Source organism: Mauremys reevesii, linkage group 6 (assembly GCF_016161935.1).
Source record: "Mauremys reevesii isolate NIE-2019 linkage group 6, ASM1616193v1, whole genome shotgun sequence".
NCBI classification, from domain to species: domain Eukaryota; kingdom Metazoa; phylum Chordata; order Testudines; family Geoemydidae; genus Mauremys; species Mauremys reevesii.
Window position 1 is genome coordinate 91,568,064 of NC_052628.1, and position 22,493 is coordinate 91,590,556.

The 22,493-nt window shown below is 41.9% G+C and overlaps 1 protein-coding gene across 9 annotated transcripts in view; it reads right to left on the reverse strand.

Annotated features, from left to right (window-relative positions):
- Positions 1–22,493, reverse strand: part of TRPM3 (transient receptor potential cation channel subfamily M member 3) — a 600,384-nt gene that overhangs the window by 272,322 nt on the left and 305,569 nt on the right. The window lies entirely within an intron of this gene.

Consider the following 22,493-nt stretch of genomic DNA (forward strand, 5'->3'; position numbering starts at 1 on the left):
GTTATCTGCTGTGACGTACTTAACTGACTGAAAGATATATTAGTTGTTCTTCATAGTTTCTCCCTATAAGAGAACCTTATAAGTGACCTTCAAAACATTTTTTTAAATAATCTAATTGTAAAGTTACATGATATATGGCTCAAATACCAAAGGCCAGTGGGGTATTCAGGGAAAAAAAACCCATAATGCTAAACATACTTTTAAAATAAAATTCGGTCTCAAAGTCAGACCTATTCCTGTGTCAGACTGAAACCTTCAAAATTAACTCAGTTGCTGTGTTTATTCTTTGGGTGACTGACGGAATCTGAAGACTGAAGTGTATCTTTAATGAGTGAGAAGAATGATAGAATTTATACATGCTGATTCTGATCTCTCATACACTCATTGAGTTAGACTGGTAAATAACTTACTTTCGAGGCAACCAAGACAAAGTGGTTATAGTATAAAAAAAATCTAAAGAAATTATGTTTAATCATGATTTTTTCTTAATTAAGTTTTAATATAAACCATAAGGTATATTAGCTACAAACATGGAACCAAATACTTTGTTAGAGATTAATGTTAGAAGATTAATGGTTGAGAAGCCGCATGACTACATATACATAATATTTTAATTGGGGAACTAATAAATTGTGTGGCATGCTTATGCCACTTTGATGCAGACTTTTTAATTAAAAAGAGCTCAGGTATTTAAGTATTTGTGGAACTGGAATGATATTTCACAAAATAAAGTGAGAAAGAGGTTTAAAAGGGAAAACAAAGAATCATCTCTGTGAGGACAGAAGGTGATAAAGAGGATTTAATAAATAAATAGGAATTTAAAACTTATTACTCTACCTGCATGTGCAACAGCTGAAGCAGCAACTAAAACCAGCCCACGTGTAAATAAGCTAACAGGTACTCAGACCTGAATCAAAGCAACCCCCAGAGAGATGGTCTTAGATTTCAAGGAATTCAATGGCTTTTTTTTACACTAGGAAAATTCACCAGCATTTTTCAAACCACTGAGTCAAGCAGAGTTAAAGGAGAGCTTCCATTGTTGCTACTTCTGATGGAGCTGCACTGATGCAGAAAAATGCTGGTGAATGCTGGTATAGGCTCATCTGGTGTGTGAAAGCCTCCTGAAATTCATGAAGGTTGAGCCAGGGAGAAAGAAGCTTACTGTCCTTCTGACAGAATCACAGGCTATTATACCGCAGCTCCTCAGGAACTAAAAAAAGCACAAGAGACCAGAAAAGAAGCTACTTTCTGAAGAATCTTTCAATCAGGCAGTACTTCACTAGCAGTAAACTTCAGTTGGCAAGACTGAAGAGCTGCATAAGCATTGCCCAGGGTTTGGAGGACTTTATTGCCAAAATGTAGTTTAACTGAGGCTACTGAAATGTTATTAAGAGTCCAATTGTATTAATAATTTCTTCAGCTAAATTCTGGATAGATTCTGGTTTTAACTGAATTTCCCCAAGAAAAAGTTGGTAATAATACACACATAAAATCTTAGTAAAATCACTTACTTTTAGAACCAAAACCAACTTTGGACAAGATTCACCTAACTTCTGTTTCAACTTGCTCAGAGAACAGTGCCCACTATAGGAAATCAATCTTGTTCTTCTAGGAGATGTAATCTCCATGTGAGCTGCATTAGAAAGGAGGTTGCAGCTGAATGAACACTTTTCATTGATTGCTTTTGCAATTCCTATCTTCTTTGTGGAATACAGTCTACATCATTAATAATTGAGTGCTTTTGCTTGTGTGAGTCATGACATTCCTTAAAATATTTTTAAAAAACCCAAACCACCCTTTGTGACAGATAGTGGAATTATACCCGACATTAAATCATGAAAAACCATTAATAATTTAGCTCACAAAGCAGCAAAGAGTCCTGTGGCACCTTATAGACTAACAGACGTTTTGGAGCATGAGCTTTCGTGGGTGAATACCCACTTCGTCGGTATTCACCCACGAAAGCTCATATTCCAAAACGTCTGTTAGTCTATAAGGTGCCACGGGACTCTTTGCTGCTTTTACAGATCCAGACTAACACGGCTACCCCTCTGATACTTAGCTCACAAGGCATTTGTTTTTCCAGGAGTATATTTTTTAGTAATTTGGGGACAAAGTTACTTGGCACTCACTCTCTCCACCCACCCACACACACCAGTTCCACTCACATCACCTTATTGGGTTAGCTTAGCTGCTGTAAATTCTGCAGAAGCATGGAATCAGCCCAAAGGAACTTGGATAAGTGGCACTTTGTATTACTATTATAACGGCATAGCTTTAAGTCTCCCTCCTCCCTCCCCCCCCCCCAGTAAAAACCTGCCACATACAAGGCCCCGTCTGAGCTCCTGAGAGGAGAGAATGGATGACCCCACAGGGTGCTCAGAATCAGACAGCTTTCTTCTTCAACGTCACATGACCCCTAGAGCAGAACTATGCTGCAAATACAAAATGACAATTATGTACCAATTTGCATGGCCACCTAACCAGAATATACACAGGGCCCTGGCCAGATACTAGGTAACTAGAGTTTAAATCAACCAAGTGTTGCTAACATTACTCAAACCTCAACACATGTGCTTTTATCAGAAAATTCAAGTCAGTCAGCTACATTGTCATTTTCTGTAAGCAGGCTGAGTTCCCACCATGCTCTGAACAAATCTACACACATTCTAAATAGTTCACACCTTCCCCTTTCCTGGATTTTTGCTCAACTGCTAATTCATATAACTATGTAAGAACATAAACCCCTGAGGAGATGCTTTCTCCCAAAACCTGACTTCCTAGGATTTGCCTGTAGGATTCCTCTATCCCAGCTCCTAGCTCCCTCTGCTTGTCGAAGCACACATCATCCTCTCCTATATTCCTTATTGAAGGGAACAAGATGTTCCTATGACTCAACTGTAATTATCCTGCCTCTTCCTACAAAGTTCATATGCCTGACATCACAATGACTTTATGGAGGAGCCCTGAGTCACTACATATGAGGTCTGTTAGGCAGCATAATAGCATAGCAGATTCTGCTACTTCCATGAGAGTTGGACTGCAGTTAGCTGATGGCAGAATATGGTCTCACATATTTCTGTATTAACTTGAAAAAGATTCAAGCTAGGTAGATTATTTCAAGGGTCATAAAAGCTTCCGTTTGGAATTCTCTAGAAGTGGCTGATGAACAGTTCAGTATATTCTAGTGTTACAGAAGAATAGGTCACTCAAGTCCATTAATTCACTTAACATAAGCAGCATAACATGACTAAAGACAAGCAACAAGGCACTATTCTGTACTGACCCTCTGGTTATCTGCAATTTTTAAATGATGGTTAATCACTAATTAATGACTTTGTTAATTGCATGCATAACTTCGGGCTACAACAGCATGTACTAAAACATTATCTTTTTTTTAATTACATTAAGTAATGAAGTAGGTTTTGTTTTTTTTTTAATCTGTGTTTTTCCCAGTGGTAATCTTGTGAATATTCCAAGAGAAATATTGTTTTCTGTATTAACATATACTTTAAAGGCCCAATAACATAAAACAGACCATAACATAATTACTATGTTGGCATCTCTTGCTGTGCACATAATGATAGGGGGGGGGGGCGAGGATTTTAATGGCAGGAGAAGAAAGCAAGGACAATGGGGGGGAGGGAAGAGAGAGAGAGAGAATGAATGAATGTCACGTTCTCAGCATGAAAGGACTCAGAGCAAAAGTTCGATATATTGACTATTACCATCTTTTAGTTCCTGGAAAGTTAACCCTTTTCTTTCTGATTTGGATAGTAGTAGGTTTAAACAAAGCTTCAGCACTTCCAAGCTGGACTTTTATTTGTGCTTAACTAATCTCCCCTTCAAATTGATCCAGATACCACTTATATTGCAGAATATAGATGCCCTTTTGCAAGGCACAAGGACAATGGGTACTATTTACCAGCCTATCAACAGATTCACTTCCAGGTATGAATGTTACTGTATTAAATTTTTAATACTGCAGACTGGATGGTGCTTGAATCATAGAATATCAGGGTTGGAAGGGACCTCAGAAGGTCATCTAGTCCAACCCCCAGCTCAAAGCAGGACCAATCTCCAGACAGATTTTTTTTCTCCAGATCCCTAAATGGCCCCCTCAAGGATTGAACTCACAACCCTGGGTTTAGCAGACCAATGCTCAAACGACTGAGCTATCCCTCCCCTCAAGGCAACTGAAATCAGCCTGAGCATCTTTTTTTCTCTATCCTGATGTTCCACCTGGATTGGGCTGGGATCAGGGCATTCTCACTTTAGTGACCACCCTTCACTGGAACTGTCTCCCACAGAACATCCCTCAGAACCGCTCAGTGGCTCTCCACAGAGCTTCGTTCAAGTGCATCAATGACTGTTTTTGCCAGCTCTTCATTGGGATACTTTTACTATGGTGGCTGGCTGTTTCTGGGCCAGCTTTGGTATTAATTTTGTTTTGAATTCTTCTGTAAATCATCATAAATATTCAATGGAAGATGAGCACTTAATAAATTTTTAAAGCTATTTTTATCCTCTCAAAAATTTAGATTTGAGAAGGCAGCCAAAGAGGAGGAAAACATGAGATGGTGAAAATAAAAAATAATGCAAAGTGCCAAATATATAGGGTGCTAAAGCAAGTCAAAAAACACAGTATGGTTCTAAGGGAGAGGAAGTGTGGCCTTATTAGGGGTCACAGGACTTGGCAGAATAGCGACAGCTGTCAGTAACATTTTCTTTAATCTGCCCCTGGAAAGAAGGTTGTGTCCTACACTATTGGATGATTCATGTCATAGTGATTCATGCCTTTTCTAGGCTCCATTATGGCAACTTGCAGTACTTTGGGATGGTGTGCCGACCCCTTAAAGGAAGCCCCAACCAGGGCCGCCCAGAGGATTCCGGGGGCCCGGGGTCTTCGGCGGCAGGGGGCCCTTCCGTTCCGGGACCCGCCGCCGAAGTGCCCCGAAGACCCGCGGCGGGAGCCCCCCGCCGCCGAACTACCGCCGAAGCGGGACCCGCCGCCGACATGCAGCCCGGTCTTGGGGCACTTCGGCGGGTCCCGAACGGAAGGGCCCCCGCCACGAATTACCGCTGAAGACGGGCTGCACGTGGCGGCGGGTCCCGCTTCGGCGGTAATTCGCCAGCGGGGGGTCCTTCCGCCCCGGAGCAGAAGGACCCCCCACCGGCGGAGACCGGGAGCGAAGAAGCTCCTGCGCCCTCTTGCCCCGCCCCCTCTGGGCGGCCCTGACCCTATCCAACACCCACAATCCAAACCCCCCCAGGCCCTGCCCCCTCCCCCAACCTCTGCCCTGACTGTCTCCAGGGCTCCCTGCCCTTTAGCCAACCCCCCCGGCCCCAGCCTCTTACCCCCGGCTCCCTCCTCACGCGCAGCCTCCGCGCCTCGGCTGAACAGCCGCAGCGTGTCTCCGGCGGGGCCTGAGCTCCGTCCCGCTCAGAGCCGCGTGGTGAGGGGGCGGGGCTGGGAGCTCCGGGCCCAGCGGAGGGAGCAGAGCTCAGGACGGAGCTCCCAGCCCCGCCCCCTCCCCACGCGGCGCGGCGCGGGGATCAGGGGCCCTGGCGGGGAGACACCGCTTGATGTGCTAGGGCTCCAGGAGAGGGGCGGAGGCGGGAGCCCCCGCTGTTCTCTTGGGGGCCCCTGCGGAGCCTGGGGCCCGGGGCAAATTGCCCCCTTTGCCCCCCCCCCGGGCGACCCTAGCCCCAACTGATCTAAAGTGTATTTACTTTCCTCCTGAATAGCACTGCCCACCCCAATGCTCCACTCACTACATTGGCTCCTCATAAAAGATTGTGTTAATTCCAAGCATGTGTCCTCTTGAGTAAAGTCTTTTATGAAAACTTGATTGAGTTTAGAACACTACATTATGAGTTATGTATACAGCCTGTGGCTCTCAATTTGAGTAAATAGAAAACTGTGTTCAAAATCTGTGCTGCAACTTCAACTCCACCTCACAGTAGGGTGGTGAGCAGTCTGGCAGGCAGGGGCACCTCCTAAACCAGTTCTTTACATTCAACTGGCTTCTATTGTCCACAGCCCAGGAAAGGATATTGTTGGACCATTAAAGTTAATGGAAAAACATTGACAACTCAAAATTGAGAAGAACATCCTGGGGGTTCCCAAACATCAAATCAGGAGTCTTGGTGGAGACAGAGAGACAGGCTTTTAAAAGCAAGCTTGGGACGGAGATATTTTTTTTAAGCGCAGAACATAGAGGACAGTCTCAAGGCAGGAGGTTGTCCATGAACACTGGATCCTTCGCATATTTAGGGGATATGTTGGGGCACGGTTTTAAGGCAACAGGTAATTCATTAGGAAAGGAATGTTATGTAATATGATAGTGTAAAGCCTGAGGTTGTGTCTTCATTTTGATTCTCTTTTTTTCTGCTTTCCCTTATGATTTCATCTTTGAATTGGTGGTTTTTCTATTAAATAAAACTTTATTTTTATCCCAAGCAGGCCTCTGGTATGCAAACTGTGAAGTGCGTATGTCAAAGAGAGCTGATAACTGAGGGGGTCTGATTTCATGCCTTTGGGGATGACAAACTAGAGGGGAATGGTCTGAGTGTCTGGTATTTAAGAACTCACTGATAATGAATTTGGGGAGACTCGGGACTGGATGGCCTATTGGCATTCCCTGCAAAGTATAACTGGGCTGGTGAAAGCCAGAGTCACACCTTATGCCTGTGGGCTGGCTACTGGTGTCAGGGATCTGAACCACAGCTACACAGCATTAATGCCGCCAAAGTTACAGGGTAAGTGGTGAAAGAACCCCCTTACCAGTCTGGGTGGTCCCCAAAATGTCCCTCTATAACACTGGACCAACAAAAAGTGTGACTCTCGCTAAGGGATATGCCCTCCCTAGATGATTGTGTTTCACAGGCATTATGAAACTATCAAGCTCAAAAGGTCAAACAAATGATAGCAGAAGGTAGAGCTGTCGCATCAATGTGCATAAGACTATGGAGCTCCCTTCTGGGGAAGGTAAAAATGACCCTAGACTTCATCACTTCAGACCAAGATGTTGGACTAACTTATTTAACCATTACCTGAACATCCAACAGCAGCAAAGAAGAAAATAATGATACATTTTTCAATCTAATTTGAAATCTTTCTGCAATAGGGAGGCAGAATATGTATACACAGAGCTTTACATGTATTGGCCTGTAATAGAATCCACTCTCTGCTAGGTTCCACCTCCTGGCTAGGCACAGCATAGCTGCTCCCTCACTGGGCTGGCACCCTCTACTAATGGTTCCTATGGTAGTTCCTCTTCCAGTAACTTGGCCCTCTGGCCGAGTCATCATGTTAACTTCACCCCTTCTGGGGCCACTATTATCCAAATTGAAAATCCCCAAAATGTTTAACACAAACAAAAATTGTTCTTCCTCTCTAGGGATTTTCCTCAGCCTGTCTTCAGCTCAGCCAGTAAGCCCCTTTTCTGGGCTCAATAACCCTTGTAGTGGGCTTGTGTGCTCCCTTCTCTGGGGCTGGTAGGGGAACCCAGTCCCACCCCCTACTTTGGGTTCAGCCTGGGGCCCTGTACTGACCAGCTAGGTCTGCTCTGCTCCTTTACCTGTGCTGCAGTTTTCCCGGGGCTACTTCCTATCCAGCCTCTCAAGCTTTCCTCTGAGGAGATCTGTCTCTTCCCTGCTTGGTCAGGATCTCCCCCAGGCCTCCCTGCCTGGGTAGCTTTCCCCAGTCTCTTCTCTGTTTGGTCAGAGTCCCAGCTGGAGAGTTTTCCTTACTCTGAACTTTTTGCCTGGCTCTCTCCCCAGCTGGGCTTTATCATCACTTAAGCCTGACTCATTCCCCCTTTACTACAGCCACATTCTGCTCCCTGATTTCCCTCAGATAGGGCTCATTCTGCAATCAGGCTGGCTTAGCCCCAGGCTCTCCAGCCCACCCTGTTACATGGACCATGTTGTGCCTGCAGCAATCTCTCATTAGTACAGATAGCGTACAGAATCTGTGCATTTACAGGTAGTGACAAAATAAGTGCTTTCAAAAAAACATGATACCAAAACAAAAAAAAAATATTTGATGGACTCCTGCTTCCACAGAACAACTAATCTGACTCAAAACAAACATGGTATAGAAGGTAAAAACAAAAACATTCCAATAAATTTCCATAGACATTGTAAGTGTCACCAGGCTAATAGAGATCCTTGCAAGCTTTTACGCATCCTAGGATTGAGAGGAGTGCAGTAGTTGCCATTAGACTCTTTACAGAGGTTGACTGCTAAAAATTAATGTTACCATGTAACATGCAGTATTATTTATATAATGTTAATTATAGAAAAGGGAAAACTGTGAAGATGTGACTGATAACCCTTGTATGTTGAGTGAATGTTTCAATAGCATTGGAAGACATAAGAGATAAAAATTGCTTTCCTGAAGGCGTGGAATTGGTGGTATTCTGTTGTACATGGAAGACAGGATTTCGTGAGCCCACACAGTGGGCCACAGGATCCACCAGTAGGAAAATCCTCTAGTCTTTGCCCACTCTATAGAAAAGGTAAGAGAGGGAAAGTGCACTAGATTTGTGAACACTGCTAGGGAGGAGTGTCAGCCAGTGGGGGAGGATTCTTTCATTCTTTCCATTATGGGGTCCTGACTAGCTGTCAGAGGGTACACCACTCACCACTGGTCTGGCGCCTCCTTCTGGTCACTCTGGGGATTAGCTCTTGAGTTCAATGCCCTCTTCTGTGGTTTGCACGCTGTCACTCTGTCTCTCTCTGCAGACCCTCTATCACTCCAGGAATCGCAGTGTACTCTTTATGACTTAGCCCTCCAGCCAGGTCACTCAGTGTTCCCCCCTTCCGGGGTATCAAAGTCCCTTTTCCCTTGCAGTCCTAGGCAGTCTTCCCTCTCACTGCCTCCGGTGCCGCTCCCTCAGCGTCTGGTAGGGGAACCTGGGCCGGCCCTCTACTCCAGGTTCCAGTCCAGGGACCCTCAGGTCAGCAGTTCTGGGCTTTCCTCTCCCAGCCACCACTGGTCCCTTGACTGCTTCCTACCACATTTGGTTCCCCTTCCTTCTCCCTCTGGGTGTACCAGCTCCAAAACCCTCCTCCCTCTTTCTAGGGGGTGACTTCTGCCTGCTTTCCTGCAGCCTTTCCCAGCAGAACCTGTCTGTTGCTAACTACCTCATTTTATATAGGCCCTGCTTCTTGCCGCACAGCTGAGCCTGCTTTGAAGTAGTTCCCTGCTCCCTGGCTCCTCCTCCAGGTGCAGCCTGTGGAGTTAATTGGCCTGCCTGGCCATCTTAACCCCTTCCAATCCTGTGTGAAGAGGCCACTTCATCACACTAGTACTCAACTGTTATTTAGACTGGGTGCTAGAAATAAGACTCTGGCCAAAGTAGCCTGTCACTATTCACATCTCTACATTATGATGATTATTTGTGTGCGGATTATCTATTCTGTGATGAACAGATTTCATGATATGTGAAAAATAATGAGAGAACTCGTGTGTTGGGGGGAGGGGGGGGAGAGAACTAGCCAGACTGCTAGGTATAATTGCTTAGAGAAAACACCGATTCTATTGAGACGATCACTTATGACAAGACCACCCTTTCTTTCCATCACTCTGGTGTCAATCTACTTAAATGTTTCCCCATTTAAATGTGTATTGATTAGGTTTGATGCACTAAATATGAGTAAGGCTGTGAGTCTGTCACGGAGGTCACAGTAGTCTCGGATTCCGTGATTTTCTGAGACCTCTATGACTTCTGCAGCGGAAGCGTCCAGCCATTTAGGCAGTCCCCAGGATCAGCCACACTGGCTGCTGCTCAGGCAGCTGCAGGCACCTGGCCCTGGGTACTGACCACACAGAGGTCCATGGCCCTGGGGACTGCGCAGCAGTCCCAGGGACGGCTGGAGCAGCGAGCAGCTCTGTGGGGGCAGTCAGCCCCCATTGCCGGAACAGCACCTCTCCCCCTCAGAGTAGCAGCCCCCTGGGGCCCTCCAGAGCAGCAACGTCCCAGGAGCAGTGAAGATTTAGTCAGGGGTAAAGTAATGGACAGGTCACGGGCCATGAATTTTTGTTCATGACCTGTTGATGACTTTTACTAAAAATACCCATGACTAAATCGTAGCCTTAAATATGAGTCTTTCCCCTCTCTTCCCCCGCAGTGGTGGTTTACATTTTGCTGAGGTGAAGGAGGATCCTTCAAATTTTTCCCTAGCTGAATGAAACCTCTAAATCCTTTTGATGTTCACTCCTCGCTAATACACAGAATTATCCCAAAACACATCATTAGCGATGCACTTAGAGAGTCCCTGAAATGTGTTTAGTTACAGCAGGCAAAGGCTTTTTTGTTCAGACTTAGGTTAAAAAATGACCCATTGTTAGTAGTGCTAAATGAATAGCTGCTGAAATAATAGTTGGAGCGTAGGAGTTATGTTATAAAACACCAACATTATATAACGTCTTCAATAAGAAGTCATCAGTGTACTGTCTGTGTGTAAGTGCATCTTACTTAAATCTCTTGCATACAGTATAAATATCTTTGATGTCAACTTTGTGAAGTAAGGGTATAAATATAAGTGTATTAATAAATAAGAAACACCATCTATACCAGGGATCGGCAACCTTTGGCATGCCGCCCACCAGGGTAAGCACCCTGGTGAGCCAGACCAGTTTGTTTACCTGCTGCGTCCGCAGGTTCGTCCAATCGTGGCTCCCACTGGCCGCGGTTCGCCGCTCCAGGCCAATAGGGGCTGCGGGAAGAGTCGCAGGTCAAGGGATGTGCTGGCCACCGCTTCCCGCAGCCCCCATTGTCCTGGAGCGGCGAACCGCGGCCAGTGGGAGCCACGATTGGACGAACCTGCGGACGCAGCAGGTAAACAAACTGGTCTGGCCCACCAGGGTGCTTACCCTGGTGGGCGGCATGCCAAAGGTTGCCGATCCCTGATCTATACTAAATGAGTTGGGCTACAGTAATTGTTCAAGTGGTTCTGTTTTGTGCCAATTCATTTAGGTACCTGACAGAATTTCCACTATTAATCTCTATCTGCAGAAGATTATTGCTCAGCCATTGTTACAATCTCCAAAATGAAACTTGAAAGACAGGGTTAAAATATAGACTATGAGATGCCTTTCCCCTGCAATTACAAGTGCCTTCCTCCTTCAAGTCTCCTCCCTCTACCACAAAATACCCCCCCCCCCATTCTTCCTTTGTGCCTAGATTCAGATCTATCTGCCTTTGGTATCAACCCCAGATTCAAAATACACAGCAGATTTGCCTTGCATTTTAGCACAACTGAAAATACAGATATACATTAACCCAAACTATTTTTTAAAAGACTCCTTTCATTTCTATGCTATTTAAAGAGATTACTTCTCCCTGAAACTTGACATTGCAGCTATTTACATTTGCCCCAACAATATTTACATTTCCCCTAGCCTCTGTAAGGTGCTCTGGATGAAAACCACTATCTAGGCACAATGTCTAAGTGTCTACAGATGCTTCATGAATGCTATTTTGTAAATTATACCATTTACTGGTATTTACATGTACAGACTACTTTTTGCTGTTAAGCACTGTGCAACATATTTGTCTGCATTTTATTATAGCCAATTAAATTGTACTCCATAGTAATATAACGGCACTAAAGACACTGTGCATGAGAAAAAAGATATAACAACTTAACTAACTGGGCTTGGTGACTTTACTTGGTAAAATACCATATCTTGTGTTATGCAGGATGTCAGATTAGATTGTCATAATAATCCCCTCTGGCTTTAACATTTATCAAAGTACAAAAATAGCTCTCCATGCACGCACAGACAGAAAGAAAAAAAAATCACTTAACCAAGATTTGCATGACACTTAAAATGCAGCCCCTTAGAATACCTGCTCAGTGATACTAAGATTACCAGGCAGCTCGTCATTCACCCCACAGCACAGACACTGTCAAAACCAGATGCATTGTGTCCTGGACTTGTTGCCCTATCTACTTACAAAGAAGTTGGCCATTTACCAAATCTGGCAGCCATTCTCCCATATGTAAAAGTCAGCTGTGCGTAGCTCTATCCTTTGTGAATGAAGGAGCATCTAAAAGTTGTGAACAAGCTACAAAGAAATATTTTTTGGCTCTGAGCCTTGATTTCTATTTTTTATGGATATCACAGATGATCAATGAACTGCAAAGAGAGGGCCATAGGAATTACAAGAATCTGTTGTGGTGATTGTTCTCTTATTGATAGGCTCCCACAGAAGAGAGAAGCAGTAAGTATAGATCAAGGGAAGCTAATGAAGGATGAAATAGTACTATGACTGGACAAGAAAGATCAAAAACCAACATGGTTTCTATACAGGAAAATCACACCTCTGTAACCATAACATTCTTAGAACAGATATTCAAACAACATCTCGAGATAGACATAAATCATTACATTTTCAAAAAGTTACCTTCAGAAAAAGCTGTACAGGGAATTGATCTCATGACTATTAAGACACAATATTTTGTAAAAGATGAAAAAGCGATAAAACACGCCCCCTTTTCCTAGGAATATCCTCTGCACTCAGGTGGCAGAATAATGAGAGATCAGAATAAATATGCTACATTGTCCCCCGAGTATTCTCACTATACCAAGGGAATCCCCAGGTTTTAGTGTCTTATCAATAATGAATATTTATATAGTGGTAGTATCCAAAGGCCACAACTGGGCTTGGACCTCCGTTGTGTCAGGGAACATATAAACACAGAAAAAAGGGACAGTCCCAACCCTGAGGGCCTACAGTCTAAAGACAAAGGATATGGATACAACAGATAAGCAAATTGGCACAGCTACATTAGGTTAAATGGCTTTTGGTAGCGGTTACTTTTAAGATACCTGAGGTGAAAGATAAGGAGGAAGGGAAAAGGAAAAGATCCTCTCTTTATTACTGCAGTCTGGTTTGACCAAAGTTACAAGAATCAGTAAACATTTAACAAGTAAAATAGGATTTAGGGACCCCCCCACCCATCACCAAGCTGGCTAGATTAAGCTTTTATGCCTTACACCCCAGAAGTAATTTAGAAGTAACCAAAATATACCAGAAAGTTTCCTCTAGGCCATGGTACCATACTAAACATTAGGTACTAGTGCTATTGCCACTACTAAAAAATTAGCAGTAGTAGAGCCCCTACCAGCCTTTATGCAAAGAGACTAAAATCTCAGGGGTATACAAAACTGCAGGCGTTGAGACAAAGGCGCACAATTCGCCAGTGTCCCTTGTCTTTTACAAGTCAGATGTTTTCCTCATGAGCTGCCTGAGGCTTTACAAATGTTAGAACCCTTTTAGGAAATTATTAACTCCGAAGAGTATATCTGCCATCCCAGCCCCCTCCCAGAGGATTACCTATCTCAAAAGATAGTTCTCTTTGTATCAAGGGTACAAAACTGATCATAGGCGCTGACTTACTCAGATCCTGGGGGGTGCTCGACCTCTGCTCCGCCCCAGTCCCCGTCCCCACTCCACCCCTTCCTCCAAATCCCCACCCCGCTTCTTCCCACCCCTATGCCACTTCTTCCTGCCTCTGCTCCTCCCCCCCCCCAGCACCTCCTGCATGCTGCTGAACAGCTGATTGTGGCAGGTAGGAGACACTAGGATGGGGGTGAGGCACTGATCCGAGGGGGCTTCCGGTAGGTGCTGAGCCCCCACTATTTTTTTTCGTGGGTGCTCCTGGGCTGGAACACCCATGGAGTTGGCACCTATGAAACTAATCAGACTATTGTTATAGCAGTAATAAATAAATATACTGTGTATAGGATAATAGCAACAGTTGCTATTATCCTATACACAGTATATTTATTTATTACTGCTATAACAATAGTCTGATTAGTTTCATAGGTGCCAACTCCATGGGTGTTCCAGCCCAGGACACCATTGGGTCATACTCACAAAATCATAGAAATGTAGGGCCATATGTGAAAAAAGTTATAGAGAATGTGAGAATGGAGAATGTCTTCATAAATAAAGGGAAGAAGGATAGTCTTGCGATTAAAGCACAGGATAAGAACACTTAGCACTCTTCAATGGAACCATCTTATTTTCATTGTTTCAGTTTAGGAAAAATGCAGTTGAGATTGAAAAGGTCCAGACAGGGACAATAGTTTAGGGATACTGAGTTACATATGACAAGAAATTACAACAATTAAGACTATTTAGCCTAGACAAGAGTTGAGTTAGAGGAGATATGTTTGAAGTACACCTCTATATAAAACACCCGATATAACACGATCCAATATAACACAAATTTGGATACAACGCAGTAAAGCAAAAATGGTTTTCTGTCTCATCTACAACATACTTTTATTCTGTTTAATCCTAGTTTATACATTTAATGATTACCACATACATATTCAGTATGTATGTTTTTACAAGCCTGCCTTGGATCGAAAGTCAAAACACAAAGCTGATCGCATTTACAGCATTTTTAAACTTTCTCTCCGATCTTCATTGCATAAAAAACAGGCTTGTCTGCAAGTCTTAATTAAAAGTTAACACATTGATAGTTTAAATCTGTTGATAGTTTAAAACCACTGAAAGTTTAAATTCGTTTTGCAGACAACAAAACCATGTGCGAGGTGGTAGCTAATTTTCAATGGCTGTAAAATGGCCTTTGTATTTATAATCATGACTAATTTATCAAAAAGTAGAGTTCAATCTAACTTCGTCATTGACTAACCTGCTGCCACCTTGCCAGTCTAAAGTCGTTACGAAACCAACCATGGTCAGCACCTTGGCTCTTAAAATGTGGCTTGTATCAAATTACATACATACAGTACATTGTACAAATGTGCATGTATCAAAGTGGTGGAACGAATGTGCAACAATGAGAAAGGAAGGGTAGACATATGTTGCCTGCCCATGGTCCCATTAGGCGTTCTCATCTCTCCCACCTATTTTAATCTTGTTTTTAAATTGTATGCAGTATAGACTAAGCTTAAGTTGTCTCACTAGTTGTATTTTGGAAACATTGTAACTCTGCGGTGACGTTTTCTAAACAATTAAAAAATTGTTAGCATTAATATTAAAATACCATTGACGTAATGGCAAGTAGTTCACAGCCATGGAAATGAAAAGCACGGACAGTCAAAAAAAATTGGAAGCTTTGGACAGACTGAAATCAGGAATAAGCCAAGTGAAGGTCTTAAAAGAACTAGGAGTGGGGGAATCAACATTAAGAGGGTGGATCAAAGATGAGGAAAAATTATGATCAATGCTAGTTGAACTGAATGAAAGTGAAGGCCTGAAAAGGAAGTGCCTAAAAAACTGCCCAGGATAACCAACTAGATAGAGGAGTATTTATGTGGTTTACCCAAGAACGCGCCACTGGCATGCCAATTTCCGGTGACATTATAAGGAAACAAGTGGAGAAATTGAAGAAGGATCTCGATTTTAGATGCTCGGGTGAGGCCACTTCTGCACATTAAGGTAACAAATTTAAAGCTAGCAGTGGATTGCTTAATCGTTTTAAAAAACCTCATGGCATTCAACAAGTCACAATTTCAGGACAGACGCACTCCACAGATACAAAAGCTTGCGACGAATACCCGCTAGAGTTACAAGAGATCATCACAGAGGGTGGCTATGCTCTGGAGCAAATCTATAATGCTGATGAAACTGGCTTATGTTACTGTATGCTGCTGGATAGAACACTTGCTTCTAGGACCAAAGAACAAAAGGCCAAAGGTTTTAAGGTGATAAAAGAGAGAATGACAATATTTTTCTGCATGAATAAAACCAGTTCACATAAACTTAAACCTCTGTGCACAGGCAAATCCAGGTCACCTAGGGCTTTCCACCATAACAACATGGATTCGCTTTCATTCATTTATCGCCATTGAAAAAATGCCTGGATGACATTGGATATTTTCAAGAATGGTTTAATAAATATTTTGTACCAGCTGTCCGGAGCCACCGACACAGACAAAACCTGGAGCCAAAGGCATTGCTCCTACTTGACAACTGTCCCACCCACCCTCCGGTTGAGACCTTAACCAGCAAAGATGGGAAGATAAAGGTAAGCTACCTTTCTTAGGACATGACATCCAAAATACAGCCCCTCGATCAAAGCATTATAGACACATTTAAAATGAACTATCGTAAAGACCTTAGTAAAGAAATTTGTTGAGGACAACAGTAGCATAATGGATGTAATCAAGAAATTGAATTTGCTGGATGTATTTAACAAGACAGCCTGGCTAGGAATCACTCCATCAATGACAGAGAAATGTTGGCATTGTGGTCTCAAAAGTGCTTTTGTCACTGAAAGCGACAACAAACAAGATGAGGAAGAGGACGAAGATGAGAACAAATTTGAAGGTTTTACAGAAGAAGAATCCATAGAGGCAGAACGAATCTACAGGGAACTTATGGCTCAAAGTGGGATAGCTGATATTAAAGAGTGGATGGAGGTGGATGGTATGTGTCCAACCTATGAACGACTTATAGATGTAGATATAATTCATAATGTTGCCTCTCAACCACCTGGTACCTCAGAAAATGTGTCTAACCCTGAGGATAGTGATGAAGAACCCTCGGAGCCACCGCTCAAACCTGCTGATGCGGTTGTAGGGTTAGAGATTGGTCTTAAGTGGCTAGAAAGCCAGGATGTGGATAGACTGCAAATACTGCAATTAAAATCCATAATTGATCTGGCAAAAAGGCACACAGTAGCATGAAGCAACAAAGTATAACAAGTTTTTTTTAAATTAAAAAAATTTTAAGGGGTGCATCTTAAATAAGAAAGCATCTTGTACACCAAAAAAAGGTATTTACCATTTTATCAATGTCTCTAAAACTTGATTACTTTACCTTTTTTAAGTTTCATTTTAACCTTTCTATAAGTTAAAAACTCCCATCTCCAAAATGTTTTCAAACTATTTAATAGTTAACAGTTCATATTACTTAATAATATTCGTATAACATAGTTGGTTAAGTGACAAAGTGGCCCATGCTCCTATTTGCTAAAATACCTAAATCCTTTTTTACAACAATTTGTAAGGATCTATAATTAAAAGTGTTTTCCGATATTTTATGGGAATTTTGCATTTTCCTAAGTATTACATGCAAACCAAACAATTGATGTATGATAAAACCTAACCCACACGGTTGCATTAAGCAGTATTTAGTACCTGTGTTGCTAATACGCTGTATCTTTTAAGCAGGGGCGGCTCTAGACATTTCGCCGCCCCAAGCATGGCGGCATGCCGCGGGGGGTGCTCTGCCGGTCGCCAGTCCCGCGGCTCCGGTGGACTTCCCGCAGGCGTGCCTGCGGAGGGTCCGCCGGAGCCCTGCCTGCCGCCCTCCCGGCAACAGGCAGAGTGCCCCCCATGGCATGCTGCCCCAAGCACGCGCTTGGCGTGCTGGGGCCTGGAGCTGCCCCTGCTTTTAAGTAAGCTTATAAAGTAACTGTTGTAATTAAAGAAAGGAGATACAATTTAACCATTGTAGATCAGATTTATTTACTGCATACACCATGTTAGTTCTAACAAAAATGATTTGCTGACTATTAAAAACGGAAATGCTCGAGGCCAGAGCAAGTTTGATATAACGCGGTTTCACCTATAACGCAGTAAGATTTTTTTTGACTCCTGAGGACCGCATTATATCGGGGAAGAGGTGTATTCAAAATCATGAAAAATGTATAATAGAATAAAAATATAGTCTCTCTCCCCTTTTGCCCTATCCCATAATACAAGACTCAGATTTAACAACTGATTAATTCAGCACAATTACAAGGCACTGCTACTCTACACAATATATAGCCAATTTGTAGAATTTTCTGTCAGTCAGAGAACTGACTGCATTTTTTAAAAAAGGCTGTTTAATTTTATGAACTTTTAAAACATTGGTAGTTATATAAGCTAAAATTAAAGGTAATCAGATTTCATGTATCAAGATGCAAACTGATCACCTGCAGGTGTTAGGTAGGAATATTTTCTTCTGTGAGGAGGTCTATCCAGTTGGCTAGGGGGGTTTATTGTTATCTTCCTCTGTGGCAACAAGTACTGGCTAGCACTGGTGGCTAGATATTGTACTTAATGCCACTGTATGGTACAGTAGTTTGGCTGTAAAAAGAAAGGGAAACAAATCTAAGGTAACAGGTACTGTATAGTATATTTGCTTATTTATTTATGAAGGATATGCTGGCTCACAGGAAAAATAACTTCACAATACAGGCTTGGGCTATGTGAAACAAGGAGTTGGAGAGCTGCCTATATACTGTGCCCTTGTACGTAACTTGTAATAAGACACCAGAAGTTCCAACCTAATAGGTTTTTTAGTGTTCCCTTAGTATTGGAGAGAAGATAACTCAAGATCACAATTTCTAACAACAAAAAAAGTAGTTGTTTTCTATTGTTATCTGCCTCCACTCCTGTTTTGCCATTTGCAATGTCCTGAGGTCACATGGATTCACATGTGGACAAATTTCCTGGCTGATTGCGTTGCTCACATTATATAACTTTTAAAATTGTATCAACATATTTTATTGAGGATACGGAAGAGTCTGTTAGGTAATGTGTCGTTAGGGCTATGAACCTAAAGAGGAAACCCTTCTTTTCCGCATTTTTTTCATAATTCCTGAATCTTTCCCTCTGTTCACCTTCTGCCTCATGATCAGACTTCACAATTCGGAGGAAAGCCTGATGAAATCTGGTTTGGTCAGATTAATTTAATTGGACAGTGTGTACTGAGGATTTCAGCTAACTTCCAGGTTCAACATCTCAAAACAAAACAAAAACCACCATCAAAGAACAGTTCACTACCCTAACACATACTCTGTCAAAATCTCTTGGAATCCCAAGTGCCCCAGATAACAGAGAAGAATCTCAGTGACCCATTTTCAGTTCAACATTTTATCTCTTGCTTTTGATCAGTATTCAACACTTCAGAATAGAAGCTAATGTGATTTATAAATTACAAGGTATGTTTTAGACAAAAATCACTGCAAGCCAAAAAAGGAACATATCCTAAGTAGATAACTGTAGCTGAAAAAAAAAGATTCATCAACATTTTATTTTAATTTCAGTCAAGGAGGACTAGCTGCTGAAGATTAGTAAGAAAACCTGTAGTTAAAAAAACAACAACATTTAAATGAGATGATTCATGATGAAATACGTTTGAGTGTATTACCAGATGTGTGCCTGGCCTTGCACACAGAGACTTCTAATATTAAATGTTAAATAAACATTACTGATAAAACACACAGGGACAGATCCTCAGCTGTGAACGAGGAATATAACTCACTGCAGCTGGAGGTGGGGTAGACAATGGTGGATTTAAGCCATATTTGCACTCCCCAGTCATAGGGCTGCTTTTTGTGGAACTGTTTCCTGAAGGCTACTCTAACTCACACCAACCAGCAATAGCCCCAGAGACTGCTTGAGTCCAGAGATGCCCTGGCAATATCCTCTGCCCCCAGTCACATGCCCCTGCACCATCCAGAATAGTGTGTTTGGGCTAGGAACCATTATAACAGTTATTCAGCGCTCCAGAATCTTACTACATAGGGTTAGGAAGATTAAAAAACAAACTTTCCAATAGATTTTTGTCTTTTATTATTTGACACACACTGGGCCTTTTCCTAGTTGAGGATGTTCAGCCCATTATAGAAGGGGCAACATTTTGTTAGGCTAGACTGTGTATTTAACACCTAGTGCTGTGTAAATAGTGATGTGGGACAGTACTCCTTACAGCATCCTTCCTGTGAATGCATGTAACGGTCAAACACAATCTACCCATCATAATGATTTTGTGTTAAGTAGGTGGCTTATTAAAAAATAAGCATTCTACTACTGCACTGCTAATAGAAATTCTCTGCAAGCTCAGGTGATAGGAGACCTGGGGTGAAATCCTGGCTTCACTGAAGTCAATGGAAGTTTTGCCATTGACTTCAATGTGGAAGGATTTTACCCTGATGTGTCTGCTCCATGCTGCCTGTGTGCAGTACAGATGATAAATAAACTGGCATGTATATAGCCACAGATTTTTCACAAGGTGGTTTTAAAAGACATGGCCTCAGGTGTGCACAGATGTGTAATGGCAGGGTGGTGTCCATTTAAAAAGTCAACAGCTGTCCCACACAGGTACATAAAATACCAAAGCATTTCTCTATACTTAGAATAGCTGCAGAGTCTTTATTTACCATTGCATGACAATTATTGGTAAATGTTGAATTTTTAAAGGCAATCACTGTATCTCATAATAGCATTTCCCTTCTGTATGTTGCACTTCTACCAAGAATTTACACCAGTATGTTTCCTAAAAATTTGAATAATGGGAACACACTTTTTCCACAAAGTTTTTCATGAAGAATTTAGAGGGTTTGGGTCAAAATTCAAAATCTTGTTTTGTTTTTACCAGCTCTATAACAGCTAGAAAAGTGGAAAGGAAACTTTTTGTGAAAAGTCATCCATTCGTTTTTCAATCAATTACAAAGTTCAACCAGTTCTAGTTAAAAGCAGTTTTGATGATTAACAGACAGTGCAACAATTCACTGCATATGTCCATATAATGCTATTTCAACTACTCTGATTACCTAATGTACCCTGTGCAAATTCATTCAACTAAAGCATCTCTTGGTATTAGATTCAAGGCAGGATAGGAACAGTCCCTACCTAGAAGCAAAAAGTGCTTTCTGAATATTCCCTTTATCAGCATATAAAATCTTTGGTTCTAATAATACCATAATAAAATGGCCAGCTTTTCAATTTTATAACAGGAATACAATCACACTCTATTAAGATGGGACATTACCTTCCATTACTTTACTTCTGTTTCTTAAATTTATTGGAGTGAACTATCAACAAAGTGAAGCATGTATAAAATACCATTGCACTTTCCAAAGGTCACATTTTGGTTTTGTATACATGTGCATGGTTTCTATTTATTCCCAAAAGCCAGAACATGGCCATAAGTGCAGGGCAGCTAACACTAAGTACAAGACCATAAGAATTAAATCATTAATATGCTGTACAGGGGTGCATATCCACCCTCTAGCTATGTCCATTTAAAATTCTGCTCTGAAGAATTAAATTTGCTTTGTATATCGACTCTCTCTTGACATTTCATAAGTATATTCCACATGATCAAAGAATTCAAATGTAACTAATGCTGATTGCATATGGGCCCCAGGGCTTTTCTCAATGGCTGCAATGCTCACTCTTTTGTATTATTGTATGTAAATTATTCAGCTAGCTTTAATTGCACATCCATCTACATAAAGTAATAAAATAGGGAGACTAGACAGGCCTACAACTAAAACAGTGTAGATTGTGAATGATGATCTCCTCTGTGCTGAACAGTTTATAAATGAGGTAAGAGGGACAGTTTCAAGGTAAACTAGAAGAAGATATTTAAATAGGTCAAATACAATATGACAGAGCGCCTCAGTTACACCCTTTCTCCTGAGGCCAAGCTACAAATGCACAGCTTCATTGCCTTTTGAAGCTATGTCCTGAGGAGAGTCATTGTCTGCTGTTGATTACCTATTACAGAAGGCAAAGATCAAAGACCCGAGCTGCCCAATCTCTATTCTGGATCTAAAACAGATGAACTTGTAATTACGGGGATAAACCAGTTGTGGGTTTTGAAGGACTAAAACCTACCAGAGCCCTAGGTTGGGATTGGGTGTGACCTCTTAACTGTTTTAGCATCTGTGTAGGTTTCTTTTATTGATTTAATATGTTTTCTCTTAAATGCTTTTACTGTAAGATTAAACGTGCTTGCTTAGAAGTTCAGGTAAAATGTATTTTTTGACACAAACCTAATCTCCAATACTTGAAGACTGCCTATCAACAATATTTTATTAGATGTTAAATGTGGGGGAAGGGGAACAAAGTCATCTACAGACCGCAACAAATAGCAGCACTCCCACTAATAGCTCAAAAATGGTCTGCCTTTGCAGATACTGTACATTTTAAAGAGAAAAACCTCCTATATTTCGGATAGACTAAACTACTGACAGATGCAAGTATTTTGTTTTGCTACTCTACTTCACTTGTCTTAAAAATTGACTTTTAAGGCCCAGATGACTAGTATGTCCTCTGAGTTCATTCAGATATAACCAAATCAATTAATAATGTATCCTAGTAGTCAAGAATTTCTATACAGTAAATGAGTCCTTTAAACTTATATACTTCTACATGCAAAGGCCCAAGTCAGTTCTGTTGGGAATCTCGTGCATCCTGTGGCAGACATTAGAACAGTTTCTTGTGGAGCATTTATCAAATAACTTCTAATGTTTTTTAGTCACCCAAAGCATGAAACAGTTTAAGTAAAAAATGTCTAAGTGCATACAGTATATTCAGAGCTCCTAAGACATTTTTCCCTTGTGATTTATAGTGTTCTTTTTGGTGTTTACTTCTCCAATTATTTACCCTCTGCACTCTGTTGAGTCACTGACATCATCATTATGTGTGATTTGTATAGCAACAGCAGAATGGTAGGTGCTTTACAAACAGGTATGAAGAGAAGATCACTGCTCCT